Source organism: Scyliorhinus torazame, chromosome 11 (assembly GCF_047496885.1).
Source record: "Scyliorhinus torazame isolate Kashiwa2021f chromosome 11, sScyTor2.1, whole genome shotgun sequence".
NCBI lineage: Eukaryota > Metazoa > Chordata > Chondrichthyes > Carcharhiniformes > Scyliorhinidae > Scyliorhinus > Scyliorhinus torazame.
This window is the reverse complement of record NC_092717.1, coordinates 123006644-123024076: the sequence shown is the minus strand read 5'-3', so window position 1 is coordinate 123024076 and position 17433 is coordinate 123006644. Positions and strand designations below refer to the sequence as shown.

Below are 17433 nucleotides of genomic sequence, written 5' to 3'. Positions count from 1 at the left end.
TGCTCGCAGCAGCAGACGAGCACGCCCCGCCCACAGATGACGTTATCCTACCCTCCCCCAACCAGTCCAGCCCGTCCTCAGACACGACTTCAGCTCCACCCCCAGAGGCACGGCTCCGCCTCTCCCTTCCTTCAACCAGCAGCGACAGCGACAGTGATAGCGATCACGATGACGACAGGCACAGCACACTACGTTATGATTATACCCCTGCACCAGGCCCCACTCCCAGCGAATCCAAGCATGATTCCACTGACCCCTTCAAGATTACATACATTAAAGCCCCTGACCCAGACCCACCACCCGACGATTACGGATTACAACCTAGCAGCTCCAACCTCGACACACGATTCTGGCACCGAGACAATTCGTTCAGGCTCATCCGGAATGATGAGATGGACCCCAATTCACCCCAAGCAGCTTTAGCACGGTTACTACAGTCAAGAGTTTGGCAGCCGGGAGAAGGTGATGACTTAGAGTCTGACTCCCACCAAACGAATCCCTTTGCGACCCTGTTCGCTATTGAGCAGTGAGGTGTCCAGATGATGGAAAAAAGGAACCGATGGAGAGATATGGTGTCCTTTCTGATGGAACCTGCACCATGTTTGTTGTATGTTTGTTCGTCAGTGTTAATGTTAAGTGTTGTTTGTAAACTTGAAACTTTTCACGGCCCCACGTCACCACTCCTTTAGTGCCCCCTGGCGGTTAATGGAACAAGTTTGTCCCCAGACATCAGTTCAGAGGAACTAGTTTGTCAACAGAAACCAGTTCAGAGGAACTAGTTTGTCAACAGAAACCAGTTTAGAGGTACAAGTTTGTCAGCAGACAACAAGGCAGCCCCCATGATGACCACATTCTTACCTGTTCTTTCCGGTTTCTCAGGCAGTGGAGAAACAGCACTGGTCCCCGCCCTGCCTGAGGACACCCCTCTGGTCAGCTACGCTCGGGTAGTGCACATACGGCATTGCCCACCATCCTACCTGGGGATTCCACCCATTTCTTACCCGCCGCAGCCCATACGCACCCCATTTTGGCACTTCCAGTTTGAAATTCTTTTGTTTGGTTTTGGCAACCCTTAGGTTGTTTCCGTATGGTATTTACATCCTCAAACACTTGGCTGGTAGATCGCACAGGCTGCGAGACAGCTCGCACTATGTCAGTCTTTTTCTCGGATGTCTTGACCCAAATATTTGGTTTAAAAAAAAAAATGAGGGAGTCACAGATGGTGACCAATTATAAAGGGAAATTGGCAACAAAGGACAGCCAGACAGACATACGAGATCTTAAGCAAGATAATAACAGCTATTATGCTTGTGTTCACAGAACTCCGGAACCTCAGGAACCCCAGAGGAAGACAAAGAAGAAGACAGAAAGACGGAAAGATGAAGACGACCTCCATCATGTTCACCTGGATCTGAGCGGGATCCCTTCAGTTGCGCGTGGATGCTACCCCCCTGACCCCTACCACACAAGCCGTGAATGATTCCCACCCCTGCAATACACAGAACCCCGAGATAGCTAGCCCTGCGACAGCTAACAATACCCCGACCTGGTGTGATAAGTTTATCACCTGGTACTCACTATCGTATGTAGTAGAAGCCCTCTTCGTACTGGCAATACTTTCCAGTGTCGTGCAGACACTTAGAATCAGAAAATGGCGAAGGAGAGCCTACCGCTCTCACACCCCGGTATGCAGGTTTAGGTCCCCCATTTTCGGATTCCACCAAACCCCAAACCCCTTGACATGAATTAAAGTGCATCCGTTTCTCTTTACTTATTCTGTTAAATAAAGAAATGTAAACCTCTGTGCCTGACAACCAGGCCAGAAAAATTTGTGTGCTGCTATTTTGTACAGTTTAAGATGTGATACATTATTTTTGGGATAGTTTGAGTGAGGACAGTATATTGAGGATAGTTAGAGGTTCCAGTTTATTATTTTTCTGCAATGCATGCATTAATGTCATAGCGCCCCGTAGGATTTTATAATAATGTATGTATTTAAAATGATTTAGGTAAAATTGTGTTTCATAGGATAGGGCAGAGTAGAGCCTGATTATGGGTGCTCCATTTGGTCAGAGGACGAAGACGACGCAGTAATGTGATCCTTCACGCTTCGCGTTGAGGATCACAAGGAGGGTGTGTAGCCATCTGGGATTGCCACGTCCCGATTACAAAATGAACACTTTGCAAAGAATGCAGGGAAAATTGGACAATACCAAAAAAGCAAGCAGGTGTCTGTTGATTAGAGCTGTAGCTCTCAGACAAGACCGATACTGCAGAACCATCGACATACTAATGAGCCAACCCCGGGAACAAAAAGGCAACATTTAGGTAAACAATGCTAAGACAGACACCCCAGCGCCAGAGGAGACTAAAACAAAGCAAACCAACGGCCACCTAGGACACGCCCAGCAACCAGGAAACCCACCCCTCTATTGGAGGAAAATTGATAAGAACGATTGGGAAATGGCCCAATTAATTGGGGCCAAGCTCAAGGCCCACCCAAAACACGCAAAGCCCTTTTGGGTATAAAAAGGATTCCACAAGAGCGAATCGCTCTCTTGGCCTTGGCTCTCAGCGAGGAGAGACCTGCCAAAGCTGCTCCAGACCAAGTAAGTTCCAAGTCAATGCACGCTACGAGATAGACGTTCCTAGTTGCTATCCTGTAAACAGCTCAACCCAGCAGCCTCAGAACCGAACAACGGCCATTGTTCCTCTGACTGAGTGGGCACCCGAAGCTAAGTATAGGCTTTTAGCAGTAGTGATAGTTTAGTTTGTAGAGTTTTATGCATGAGTAGATTTGACTGTGTGTGTAAATAAATGAGCACTGATTTTGAACTTACTAACTGGTGTATCGAGTCTTTGATCAGTGTTCGGTTCTGAACCTTGTGGCGGTGTCGAACGATACCTGGCGACTCTTGAACAAACGTAATTAAACAGAGCCAAATTAAGAAACAGCAGCAAATTAACAACAGCCTCCCCGAACAGGTGCCGGAATGTGACGACTGGAGGCTTTTCACAGTAACTTCGTTGAGGCCGACTTGTGACAATAAGCATTATTATTATTATTGAGGAGATGGTTGTGAGTGTTCTTCTTGAACTGATGCAGTCCCTGCAGTGACAGTAGTTCTATAATGCTGTTTGGCAGAATGTTCACGCCTTTTACAAGTAGCGATGATAAAACAACATTACTATATATCCAAATCTAGATGTGCGACTTGGAGGAAAACCTGAAGGTGATGTTGTTCCCATGCTTTTGATGCCATTGTTCTTCTGGGTTGTGGAAGCCACAGGATTGGAGATACTATCAAAGAGGTCTTGGCCAGTTGCTTCAGTGTATCTTATAGGCTGTCGACACTACAGTCATCGTTGTGCCAGTGATGGAGGGAATACCTCTAGTCATGTAGTGCTACCTCAGTATTGTACGGCAATATTGGCTGAGTTTATGTTCTAAAGACTTGAGTCAGACTTGATCCCACAACCTTCTGATTCAGAAGTGTGCGCACTACCTTTGAGACAATGCGCACAACAATCTATTATTTTCTAGCAATAGATAGTAATATCTGTTTTTATCTTATTCGTTCATGGGATGTGGGCATCGCAGACTGTACCAGCATTTATTGCCCATCCCTAATTGCCCTTGTGGCGGCAGTTAAGAATCAACCACATTGCTGTGCACCTGAAGTCACATGTAGGCCAGATCAGGTAAGGATGGCAGATTTCCTTCCCTGAAGGACATCAGTGAACCAGGTGGGTTTTTACGACAATCAACAATGGTTTCATGGTCATGATTAGACTTTTATTGAATTCAAATTTCACCATTTGCAGTGGAGGGATTTGAACCTGTGTCCCCAGAGCATTACTCTGGGTCTTTGGTTAACTAGTCCAGTGACGATACCATTACGCCACCGCCTCCCCTGTCTTTTATGCAGGAAATTTGCATTCATGTTGCACAGTGGTGTTATATTGTGCCAAAACTGTGATAGTCAAACAGGCAGTCAGCATTCATTCTTCAAGTTAATCTGTGAAGAATGTTTGGTTCCATGTAGTACGGCAGCACCACCAGTTGCAGCTGAGATATATTCAAGCATGAGTCACTGACCTTCAAAGCAGACAATGATACAGACTGGGCCTCTTTTGTTCCTGTAAGACTTTAGGGTTTTGAGATGTAAAACCCTTGTAATTAAATTTTCTTAAGTTCCAAATCGCTGTGATTTAATGGAAACATTTCTAAATGTAATTTTCAGCGGAATTGGCGGTGTGTTCCCTGACGGCCACGTTAACGAGATCGCAGCCCATATTTAACGGCACTTAGTGTCGTAAATGAGCTCCCATGAGCTTCTTGCCATTACTGGCTATCTCACCGTCTGATTCGCCTGACTCCCGCCTCGGGGTCTCGATGTTTTTAAATGTTCCCTCAGCCTCACTCAGTCAACACACAAGCATGGCAGTGTGCAGATCTACTCCTTGCTTTGACGATGCCTACCGGGATAGGCTTCTGGATGCTGTTGAGGCAAGACAGGACATCCTGTTCCCCTGAGGGGATTGGAGGGCCAGAAGCAAGATCACCAATACCACCTGGGAGGCAGTGGCAGTGGCTGTCAGTTCGGGCAACATGACAAGGTGGACCGCTGTATAATGTATGAAGAAGACCAATGACCTCCACCAAGCTGCAATAGTAAGTTACCACCTCTCTCCTGGCATCAGTTCTGCCCATCACCCCTCAAATTCACAACCCACGCCCAGCAAATTACCGGCTGATATCTCGCATCCTCCCCACAACTGATCTTTGTGCTTGTTCCTCAAGACTGCTGGCACCCACCAGCACAACCTCTTCATGTCCAGTTGTGTTGCCCACACATGCCACCTGCTATAGACTCCCCTAATCTATCAAGCATGCAGCTCAAAATGTCTTCTCTCTGTCCCTGCAGGAGAAGATAGCCCGTAGAAAGGACCAAGACAGGGGGAGGATCCAAGTCATCACTGCCGATGAAGAACAGGTCCTGGTATTCGCGGGGTTGTCTGAGGAGAGAGCAGTCACCGACAGCGAGGTTGGCCACCGCTGCAGACGTGATGATCCACTGCCCCACCACCCAGATGACCTGACTCAAGTAAGTAGTTCATGTCAAAACGATCCTTCCCTCTCACTGACTTGGTGGGTGACATAAGTGGACGCGCTTCTGGGACACAATCTAGTGAGCCCCATCAGCTGGAGGCAGGAACATCCATGGGTGTCAGCAGTCGAAGGTCTGCTGGATCCCAGGACTGAGTTGAGTCCCAGTTCGATGGCAAGCCTCTGGACAAGGTAATACTAGGACATGACCATGAGATTCAGGAGGGGATATCAGTGACATCCCGGCGTGTGCATCGACGATTGGAGGAGTACCAAAGGCTATGGGCACAGAAGATGATGCTGACAATGTGCAGCACCAAGGCCAACACGGCTAGGGTGGCGACCTCAGTGGAAAGTCTGCAGCATGACCTCAACTTCTTGACTGGTGGTGTCCAAGGCATGGCTTGGTCAGTGACGACCATGGCTGAGGGTTTTGACATAAGGGGCGCGATTCTCCTGCCCCCATCGGGTCGGAGAATCGCCGGGGGCTGGCGTGAATCCCGCCCCCGCCGTGTCCCGAATTCTCCCCCACCAGAGATTTCGTGGGGGCGGGAATCGCTCCCCGCCGGTCGGCGGGCCCACCCCCGGCGATTCTCCGGCCCGCGATGGGCCGAAGTCCCGCCGCTGTCAACGCTCTCCAGCCGGCGTGGATTAAACCACCTTTTGAACAGCGGGACAAGGCGGCGCAGGTGGGCTCCAGGGTCCTGGGGGGGGCGTGGGGCCATCTGGCCCTGGGGGGTGCCCCCACGGTGGCCTGGCCCGCGATCGGGGCCCACCGATCCTCGGGCAGGCCTTTTTTCCACCTTCGGCATGGTCTTCACTATGTCGGAGGCGGAAGAGACCCCCTCCCCTGTGCATGCGCGGGGATGACATCAGCAGCCGCTGATGCTCCCGCGCATGCGTCGCCCGGCGAAGACCTTTCGCCGCCGGCTGGCAAGGCGCCAAAGGCCTTTCCTGCCAGCCGGCGGAGCGGAAACCACTCCGGCGCGGGCCTAGCCCCTCAAGGTGAGGGCTTGGCCCCTAAAGGTGTGGAGACCTCCGCACTTTTGGGGCGGCCCGACGCCCGAGTGGTTCCTGCGACTCCATTACACCGGAACCCCCCGCCCCGCCGGGTAGGGGAGAATCCCGCCCCATGTCCCAATCGCTGAAGGACGTGTCCCAGTCACAGTTTGTAAGTGCCAAGGTACTGCAGAGCAGAGCCCAGTCACTGAGGGAGGTGTCCCAGACGCAGGTGGACATTGCCGAGGCACTGCAGAGCGTGGCCCGGTCACCGAGGAACATCGCTGAGGTCGTCGACGCCATGGTGCAGACACCAGGACTGGCAGAGCCAGATGTAGCAGAGGCCTCTGGAGCTCACTCTAGCTACACCTCCATCTCTTGGAGTCCCCCAGGGCTCTACGGGCACCATCAGGGAGAAGGAAGTGCTAGATGCCAACCCGGGGCCTGCCACCAAGGAGATAAAGGTGGTTTCCAGTTCTTCCGAATCTCCCCCCCCCCCTCCACTTCCTGACACCAGCCATCTCAAGGGCAGCGGGCAGAATAGATTGGCACGATGGTGCCAGTGACACCAGTAAATTTGGTCGGTGCAAAAAGCAGCAGGCTGCCTCCACCTCTGATGTGCATCGCAGTGACACACTTAGGCATAGCAGTAGACCATGGAGGATTAAGAAGATTGAGAATCACGGGGGGCTTTGGTGGCCACTTGGTGTGGGGGGTGGGGGGGGGGGGGGGGGGGGTTTGAGGTCATTATCTGTAACTAAGGGGAACAGAAATATCAAATGTTCACAAGTAAAACATGTCACGCCTGATACAAGTGCAGCCTCTGTCATGTTCATCTTCACAGCTGTAGCCATCTGGGATGGCCACTTACAGCAGGAAACATGGACATTCGCAAAGCCTAACGGGAAATATGGACAATGTAAGATTCAGGCAGGCTCAGAGCCTGAATGTATATCTGTGAGCAAAGAATCCAGACAGCATCGAAACCCCCAATCGATTAGCATTTTGATGGCCCATCATCGTAAGACAAAGGACAGTGGGCAGCATGGTAGCATTGTGGATAGCACAATTGCTTCGCAGCTCCAGGGTACCAGGTTCGATTCCCGGCTTGGGTCACTGTCTGTGTGGAGTCTGCTCATCCTCGCCGTGTGTGCGTGGGTTTCCTCCGGGTGCTCCGGTTTCCTCCCACAGTCCAAAGATGTGCAGGTTAGGTGGATTGGCCATGTTAAATTGCCCTTAGTGTCCAAAATTGCCCTTAGAGTTAGGTGGGGTTACTAGGTTATGGGGATAGGGTGGAGGTGTGGGCTTGGGCGGGGTGCTCTTTCCAAGAGCTGGTGCAGACTCGATGGGCCGAATGGCCTCCTTCTGCACTGTAAATTCTATGACTATGACTGATACTTGAGTAACCGATACAATCCCAGACATTTCGGCATCACTCCTTTTACTCAGGAAGCATCAACAACAGGGTCAATGACCGCTTAGGACACACCCAGCTGTCAAGGCACCCGCCCCTTTATTGGCTCAGGTTGAATACAGTGATTGGACTACCCAATTAATGGGGTCCAAACCGAAGGACCGCCCAAAAGAGCGCAAAACTTCCCAAGGATGAAGAGAGACACCGCCATGTGTTTGACCTCTCTTGGACCTGGCACTGCGGCAATGCCCACCTCCAATTGCAGCGCCACCAGAAGCAAGTTCAAGCTCAACATCCGCTACCAGACGGATGAGCCCAGCTGAGCAGCAGTTACTTCTCCAGACCCAGTAGATCCAGATGCGAACAAAGGCCACTGTTCCTCTGACCTAAGGCGGGTGCCTGAAGTTAAGTACAGGTTGTCATAGTTGATAGTTTAACTAGTAGTGTTTACATTGCATGATTAATCTTGTGTGTAAATAAAGTACCCTTGATCTTGAACTAACTAACTGGTGTTTGGCTCTTTGACCGATATCCGGTTGAACCTTGTGGTGGTATCATTCGATACCTGGTGACTGAGCAATAGAATATCAATATCTAAAGAAAGAAGGGCAACCTTATTGATTGCCATATTTATAGCAGGTAAAAAAGGCAACACAGCCGGCCTGCCTCCACCTCCTCCCCCTATTGTCCTCCATTCCCCCCACCACCTGCCCCCCAGGCACAGTGATCCAAGATCAAACACCCTGATGCAGACCCCGTTCAGAGGATGTTTGTGGGTGCACTGCCAGCAGAAAGACAGGAGTCACAGTTTGGCATAAATTGAAATTTGGGCAACGATGAGGGCCTCCCATGTCCTCCGGGCATGCCTGACTCTTGCCACTGCCTGTCCTCCATCCTCCGGCTCCTCCTACAGGTCTTCTCCGGACTCGCGCATCATCCCCTCCTGGTCCACCTCTTCCTCCTCAGACAAGGCCGCACGTCCCTCCTCCTCCTGCTCCAGCACGTCGTCCCGCTGCTCTGCCACGTTGTGAAGGGCACAGCAGACCACCTCAAAGTGGGTGACCCTCTGGCAGCCACATTTTGAGCAGTCCAATGCACTGCTCAATGACAGCACAGGTGGCAACATGGGCCTCATTATCGGGTCTCTGCCTCGGTCTCCGGCCTCTGCACTGACGACATCAACCAGGATCTCAGCGGGTATCCCTCATTCCCCAACAGGCAACCCATCAGCTTGGGGTGATCCTTGAAGATGCCGGGGATCTCAGAGTGTCCCAGGACGTAGCTGTCATGCACGCTCCCTGGGAAGCAAGGATACATGTGTATGATCCGGAGGTGGTGGTCACACATGAGTTGAACATTAAGGGAGTGGACCCCCTTCCCTTTAATGAAAGGCACTCCCTGAAGCCCTGGTGTGTGCAAGACAACACACAAGCCATCAATTACCTGCTGTGTGCAGGGCATCCTAGTGATAGGGGGTAATCCTGCAGCCCAGGCATCTTGGTGGGTTTGGTCTAGCTTAAAGTTGATATAGGCAGCTGCCCGGGCATACAGGGCATCTGTGACCTCACAGATGCACTTGTGGGCTGTAGTTTTGGAAATGTTGCACAAGTTCCCGCTTGAACCCTGGAATGAACCCGTTGTATAAATGTTCAAAGCTGTGTTGATCTTCACGGCCACCGGGAGCACGTATCCAGCTACTCCAAGGCTGCCAGTCAGCGAAGACATGACACAGGTGCCACACTGTTTCTTTGATGAGACAGAGTCTTCTGCGGCACATGCTTGCCATTGTCTCCTCGAAAGACCAATGATGCCTGTACACCTTGGGCTGTCACCAGCGCCCCTGTCTTGGTTCCTCCTCAACCTGATGGGTCGCAGGGTCTTCAGTGTGTGCATCGGCCCCCTGCACATGGGGTGCTGCCTCCAGCCTGCATCGATGTTGCTGCTACCTTCTCCGACATCTGGCCACCTAGGCTGCTACCAGCACCTCAAGGGCATCCTCTGTGAGATCGATACCACCATCTATTTTAGTATCTATAATGAATTAGAGAGGGAGGTAGACCAACAATCAGTTAGGGCTTCTACCCCAGGACCCTCAATGCCCCATGCCTTACCCGCTCTTAAGTGTCCCACCTTCTCTCAGAGTGCCATGTACCGAACCAGGTGTGCTGGAAAACCTCGCTCTGCGTACTCACTCACGGCCACAGAAGGAGCCCCTAGACCACAGACCCCACCATCCCTGCCGGGAACATTAGGGAAACAGTGGTCAGGTGTCCTCCACTGATCCACATATTCACACTTTGTTCCGAGGATATCCCAAGTGCTGAATCCCAGCTCTTGAGTGTTTGATTGTTCGCTGCTGCCTCAATGATGCTGATGCTCCACGAGGTTAGATAAACTGTTCAGGCTTGAAGTTTGACTGAAATGCGATGGTAATCATCATCTGAGACATGGCATGTGTACCCATGCGACTGCGCTTGAGAGCTGTGAAGTTCTCTCATAACTAACAAGGCCAATTCCTTATTAGCAATTGCCCTTCAGTTGTGAAGCTAGAGGCTCTTCACAGTCAAAGGGAGTTAAAGCTGCATGCCCAAAAATGGAAATTCCTACTCACCTCCTCAGATCCCCTTAGCAGCCATTGCGCCAGCTTCACATTTTAAAAAATGAGTACTAAACGATGCCCACGTGATTTCTCACTGAGGAGCCAGTTATTTCCCAGGCAGCCATTATATTCAAACTCAATCGCGCTAATGTGATGGAAATTGGTTCTAATTAAGGTCAATTATATGCACATCATATTTGGCCGCGATTCGGAATTTGCCATGGGAGCATTCTGGTTAGATGGTAAACAGATTTGTGCCTTCCCGCTACTTAACCGGTCCACTCAGATCAGCGCCTGGCGCAAAGCGGTGGTTAAATCACTCCTTAATTGCTAAAACTGGGGTCTGCAGTTGTGTCTGGCCTAGTATTTACGAATCAAGTAGAATTTATTAAACAAGATTTTACATATACTCAACAAAAAACAGTGAAGACAACATGGAAGTCTCCCATCTCTCCCGGTACTAGGATTCCTTGGGCATTGCCAGCACAGGCAAGGTCCCACTCTTCTCCTGTCTCTGAAGTGATATTGAACTGTGTCACAGAAGAATCATACTACAGAAGCCATGGTAAAATGGTGGCAACAGATTTTCCAACATTTAACCCTACACCTCATTATTCCAGAATCCCTTATTTGGAAATAATCCAAATTTGCCTCTTCCATTGGCTGAGGGTGTGGGCCATCTGCTGTATCCCAACCTCCGTTACTAGAGGCATATAGACTGAAAACATATATCCATTCTTTTTTCCCTGTGCCCCAGAGTTTACATTCCACTGTGAACAAGTGACACATTTCGTTTAGATGCAGAGCAGTTACAAACAATGTCACATCCTCCCCAACATATTTTAACCCAAGTCCCAAAGATACTAAAGCCATTAAGAACAAATGTTAAGACCATTTTCTATCAAAATGTCGAAACAGAAAGAAATGTTTCCCTCCAATATAGGCAATGTATCCTACAGATATGTTTAATTAATTAACTCAATGTATGGGTTTTGTTTGAAGATGGTGTCATCCTAAGTAAGCTACCTTTCAGCTATTTCTTCAAAGCTGATAAAAATTCTCTTTATTGCTGCAATACAATTAAGACAACACACAAGTGCTGAACCCAGGCCCTCAGGCAACTTAAAGTCATAAATCCAGTAAGTGTAGTTTCTCACAAGCAACAGCTGCCATCCTGTGAAGTGTCCCAACTAGCAGGAATTCAAACTGAACTATTTAAAAAGTAGTTAAAAGTAAAAACCATACATATCATAGAATCATAGATTTTACAGTGCAGAAGGAGGCCATTCGACCCATCCAGTCTGCACAGGCTCTTTGAAAGAGCACCCTACCCAAGCCCACACCTCCACCCTATCCCCATAACCCAGTAACCCCACCCAACACTAAGGGCACTTTTGGACGCTAAGGCAATTTATCATGGACAATCCACCTAATCTGCACATCTTTGGACTGTGGGAGGAAACCGGAGCACCCGGAGGAAACCCACGCACACACAGGGAGAACGTGCAGACTCCGCATAGACAGTGACCCAAGCCGGGAATCGAACCTGGGAGCCTGGAGCTGTGACGCAATTGTGCCAACCACTATGCTACCGTGCTGCCCATTGTTACATGTTACTTCAGACCAACACAGGACCCTAAAAATTAAATAGCAGGAGTCGACAGTATGGCCCAGTGAGCCTTATCCACCATTCAATATTATCATGGTTGACCTTTAGTTTCAACTCCACTTTCCTGCCCACCCTTGATTCCCTCAGAGACCAAACATCTGTCTATCCCAGCCCTAAATGTATTCAACGATGGCATATCCACAAATTACTGCGGCAGAGAATTTCAAAGATTCACAACCCTTTGATGAAGTAGTTTCTCCTCATCTCAGTCCTAAATGATCGGCTCCTTAACCTCAGACTGTGCCCCTGTGTTTTAGAATCCCCGATCAGTAGAAACAATCTCTCAGCGTCCACCCAAAAAAGCCGCTTCAGAATTTTTTAGGTTTCAATGAGATTGCCTCTCATTCTTCTAAACTCCTGAGAATATGGCCCAATTTACTCAGTCTCTTAATGTAGGACAACCCCCTCACCTCAGGGGACAATGTACTGAACCTTTGCTGTATCGTCTCCAATGCAAGCATATACTTTCTTGAATATGGGGACCAAAACTGGATTTGGATTTTGTTTATTGTCACGTGTACCGAGGTACAGTGAAAAGTATTCTTCTGCGAGCAGCTCAACAGATCATTAAGTACATGAAAAGAAAAGAAAATACATAATAGGGCAACACAAGGTACACAATGTAACTACATAAACACGGCATCGGGTGAAGCATACAGGAGTGTAGTGTTAATCAGGTCAGTCCAAAAGAGGGTCATTTAGGAGTCTGGTAACAATGGGGAAGAAACTGTTTTTGAGTCTGTTCGTGCATTTTCACAGACATTTGTATCTCCTGCCCGATGGAAGAAGTTGGAAGAGTGAGTAACCGGGTGGGAGGGGTCTTTGATTATGCTGCCCGCTTTCCCCAGGCAGTGGGAGGTGTAAATGGAGTCAAGGGATGGGAGGCAGGTTCGTGTGATGGACTGGGCGGTGTTCACGACTCTCTGAATTTTCTTGCGGTTCTGGGCCGAGCAGTTGCCATACCAGGCTGTGATGCAGCCAGATAGGATGCTTTCTATGGTGCATCTGTAAAAGTTGGTAAGAGTTAATGTGGACATGCCGAATTTCCTTAGTTTCCTGAGGACGTATAGGCGCTGTTGTGCTTTCTTGGTGGTAGCGTCAACGTGGACAGATTTTGTCTAGGAATTTGAAACTGCTAACCATCTCCACCTCGGCCCCGTTGATGCTGACAGGGGTGTGTACAGTACTTTGCTTCCTGAAGTCAATGACCAGCTCTTTCCTTTTGCTGGCACTGAGAGATAGATTGTTGTTGCTGCACCACTCTGTTATGATATCCATATTAACATATCATGGTGCAATCACACACACACACTGATGGACAGGTAGATGGACCAACCAACACACACACAACATCACAGCCAATCACCAGTGAGAGCACACGCACTATAAAACAGGGATCACCACAGTTCCTGCTGATTCTAACAGGAGATAGCTCAGAGCACAGAGCTCACAGCGTGTCACTCAGACATACACCATGTGCTGAGTGCCTCACTAAGATAGTGCTAGGGCTGGGTCCACAGGTTAGCTGGTGAAGTACGGACCACAGCCAGAAGTTAATAGTTATTATTGTACAGAATAATAAAACAGAGTTGTACCATCTACAACCGTGTTGGTTCGTTTGTGTATCGGAACACCCAACACGACATGATACCAGGACTGGAAACTCACCAGCGACTGTGAGACCTACCTGCACCTCTTCACAGATCTGCCATCCTGCACCATGGACACCATCAGCCCGCCGCAGCCGCTCCAAATCGCTGGAAATCTCGGCGTCAACCGAAAGCTGTTTAAACAGCACTTCCAGCTCTTCCTAGAAGCCACAGACAGGGAGAATGCATCGGACACCAGGAAGATCACCCTCCTCCTCTCCACAGCGGGGGCAACACGCCATCTACGTCTACAACTCCCTGGCATTCACGGAAGGCGAGGACAGGACGTAGTACAAGACGGCCCTTCTAAGATTTGAGGAATACTTCAACGTGGAAGTTAATGAGAGCTTCGAGAGGTACCTCTTCCAGCAGCGCCTGCAGGGTAAGGATGAGCCTTTTCAATCTTATCTGACACACCTCCGTACCCCCGCTCGTTCCTGGTTCGCATGCCTGATGGCTCCATTTGCCGGCATAATCGACAGGCCCTTCGGCTGTTTCCACGCTCGCTACGTGATCATGCACCAGTGCCACGCCCTCCTGTTGTCCCTGATGTCGACTTTGTGGAGCTTCCTGCCACTCTGCCTATTCCTCTCTCGCCCTTGGCCAGGCCCATTCCTCAGCCGGTGGATCCTGACCGACCCTTGAGGCGGTCAACCCGAATTCGTCGCCCACCTAATAGACTGGACTTATGAGCCTGTTTGCACATTGAACTCACTGATTTGTTGTGCAATAATGTTAACGTGTTTCTTTCTTGTCGTTCCAGGAGTTCTCTTTCGATATTTGATGATTGCACTTGTTTTGTTTGTGGTACAACCTCGTTGCTCTGTTTCACCTGACACCTTCCTCTGTATATAGTTTAGCCTCATGTACATGTTGTAAATATTGCACACACATACTCAGATGCACTCAGTACACACCAATATTTATTACCATGTAGGCACATATCCTTGTGAAAAGGGGGGAGGTCATGATATCCATAGTAACATATCATGGTGCAATCACACACACACACTGATGGACAGGTAGATGGACCAACCAACACACACACAACATCACAGCCAATCACCAGTGAGAGCACACGCACTATAAAACAGGGATCACCACAGTTCCTGCTGATTCTACCAGGAGATAGCTCAGAGCACAGAGCTCACAGCGTGCCACTCAGACATATACCATGTGCTGAGTGCCTCACTAAGATAGTGCTAGGGCTGGGTCCACAGGTTAGCTGGTGAAGTACGGACCACAGCCAGAAGTTAATAGTTATTATTGTACAGAATAATAAAACAGAGTTGTACCATCTACAACTGTGTTGGTTTGTTTGTGTATTGGAATACCCAACATGACACACTCCACTAGGTTCTCTATCTCCCTCCTGTATTCTGACTCATCGTTATTCGAGATCCGACCCACAATGGGCGTATCGTCAGCAAATTTGTCGATGGAGTTGGAACCAAATTTTGCCATGCAGTCGTGTGTGTACAGGGAGTAGAGCAGAGGGCTACGTACGCAGCCTTGCGGGGGCCCGGTATTGAGGACTATTGTGGCGGAGGTGTTCTTTTTTATTCTTACTGATTGTGGTCTGTGGGTTAGAAAGTTGAGGATCCAGTTGCAGAGTGAGGAGCCAAGTCCTAGGTTTTGGAGCTTTGATATGAGCTTGGCTGGGAATATGGTGTTGAAGGCGGGGCTGCAGTCAATAAATATGAGTCTGATGTGGGAGACCTTGTTGTCGAGATGCTCTAGGGATGAGTGTAGGGCCAGGGAGACGGCGTCTGCTGTGGACCTGTTGCGGTGATATGCGAATTGCAGTGGATCAAAGCGTTCTGGGAGGTGATGCGCTTCATGACCAACTTCTTCAAAGCACTTCATTACAACTGAAGTCAGGGCCACCGGACGGTAGTCATTGAGGCATGTTACCTGGTTCTTCTTTGGCACCGGCATGATGGTGGTCTTCTTGAAGCAAGTGGGGACCTCGGAACGGAGTAGGGACAGGTTAAAGATGTCCGCAAACACATCTGCCAGCTGGTCCGCGGAGGCTCTGAGTGCACGACCAGGGATCCCGTCCGGACCCGTCACTTTCAGGATGGCCGATCTGACTTCAGAAGCTGTGATAGTGGGTATGGGTGTGTTATGAGCTGCTGGGGACTCGACAGCGGATCATTGGTTCCCTGCACACACAGCAGCTGCAATTATCCAGCCCCAGTGTATGTGGTCTCACCAAAACCCTTCATAATTGTAGCAAGACTTCTTTATTCTGTGCCCCAATCCTCTTGTAATAAAGACCAACATGCCATTCACCTTCCCAATTACTTACTGCACCTACATACTAACTTTCTGCATTCCTTATACTAAGCATACCCAAGTCTCTCTGAACATCAACACTTAGAGGGTTCACTCCTTTCAAAAATATTCTGCTTTTCTATTCTAACCAAAGTGAATAACATCAGCCGTCCCCATATCACACTTCATCTGCCACCTTGCAGTGCAAAGATGAGGAATGAAAAAACACTGATTGGTAGGATTAGGGAGAATGTCATAACATTCAGGACTGTGAAAAATGAAATGAAATGAAAATCGCTTATTGTCACAAGTAGGCTTCAAATGAAGTTACTGTGAAAAGCCCCTAGTCGCCACATTCCGGCGCCTGTTCGGGGAGCCTGGTACGGGAATTGAACCGCGCTGCTGGCCTGCCTTGGTCTGCTTTCAAAGCCAGCGATTTAGCCCTGTGCTAAACAGCCCCTGTGAGTCAAGCTACTAGTCTATCCATGCCCTTAGTCTGAAAACAGCTCAAAAGCAAAATAAGTCTGTTACAAATTTATAAATACACATGTGGCGAGATAAAGCTCAGATGGAATCTTGCTCTAAACAGATAACAGTGGAAGAATGGATTGCCTTATGTGCCCCTCCAATGAATATAGGGTGCACTGCAACTGCTCAGATACTGAAGCAGACCATTTACAAATGCAGAAAGACCTGGATAATATCTCGGCTTGGGCTGGCAAGTGGCAAATAACATTCGCACCACACAAGTGCCAGACAATGATCATCTCCAACAAGAGAGGTTCTAACCATCACCCCTTGACATTCAATTGCATAACCATTGCTGAATACCCCACTACAAACATACTGGATGTTACTATTGACCAGAAACTGAACTGGACTAGCCAAATACATTCTGTGGCTACCAGAGCAGGTCAAAGACTAGAAATCGGGAGGCAAGTAACCCACCTTCTGATTCTCAAAAGCCTGTCTACCACAAGGCACAAGTCAGGAGTGTAAGGGAATTCTCTCCATTTGCCTGGATGAGTGCAGCTCCTACAACATTCGAGAAGCTCAACACCATTCAGTACAAAGCAGCCCACTTGATTGCTATCCCTTCCACAAACATTCAAACCCTCTACCACCGATGAACAGTGGCAGCCATGTGTACCATCTACAAGATGCACTGCAAGAACTCGCCAGGGTTCCTTCAGCAGCACCTTTCAAGCCCATGACCACTACTATCTAGAAGGACAAGAGCAGCAGATACCAGGGAATACCACCACCTGGAGGTTCCTCTCCAAGTACCGACCTCCCTGAACAGGCGCTGGAATGTGGCGACAAGGGGATTTTCACAATAACTTCATTGAAGCCTATTGTGACAATAAGTGATTACTATTATTACGTCACTCACCACCCTGACTTGGAAATATATCACCGCTGCTTCACTGTTGCTAGGTCAAAATCCTGGAACTCTCTCCCTAACAGCACTGTGGGTGTACCTACATTGCAGGGACTGCAGTGGTTCAAGAAGGTAGCTCACCAGCACCTTATGAAGGACAACTGGCCTAATCAGCCTCACTCCCATCTCATAGTGAAAACCAAACTTAATATTACAGATAAACATGCAGTGAAGGTGGGACTTGGGGGACCAAGTGAAGCAGGGTTTGCTGTGGCCGTTTAACTCAGCCATAGTATTCCCATCCAGCTTCCATGCTTCCTAAACCAATTACAAGA

General features: G+C 49.1%; 1 protein-coding gene across 9 annotated transcripts in view; it reads right to left on the bottom strand.

Moving 5' to 3' along the window:
* Nucleotides 1-17433, bottom strand: part of tox (thymocyte selection-associated high mobility group box) — a 449045-nt gene that overhangs the window by 211786 nt on the left and 219826 nt on the right. The gene's annotated exons all lie outside the window — the stretch shown is intronic.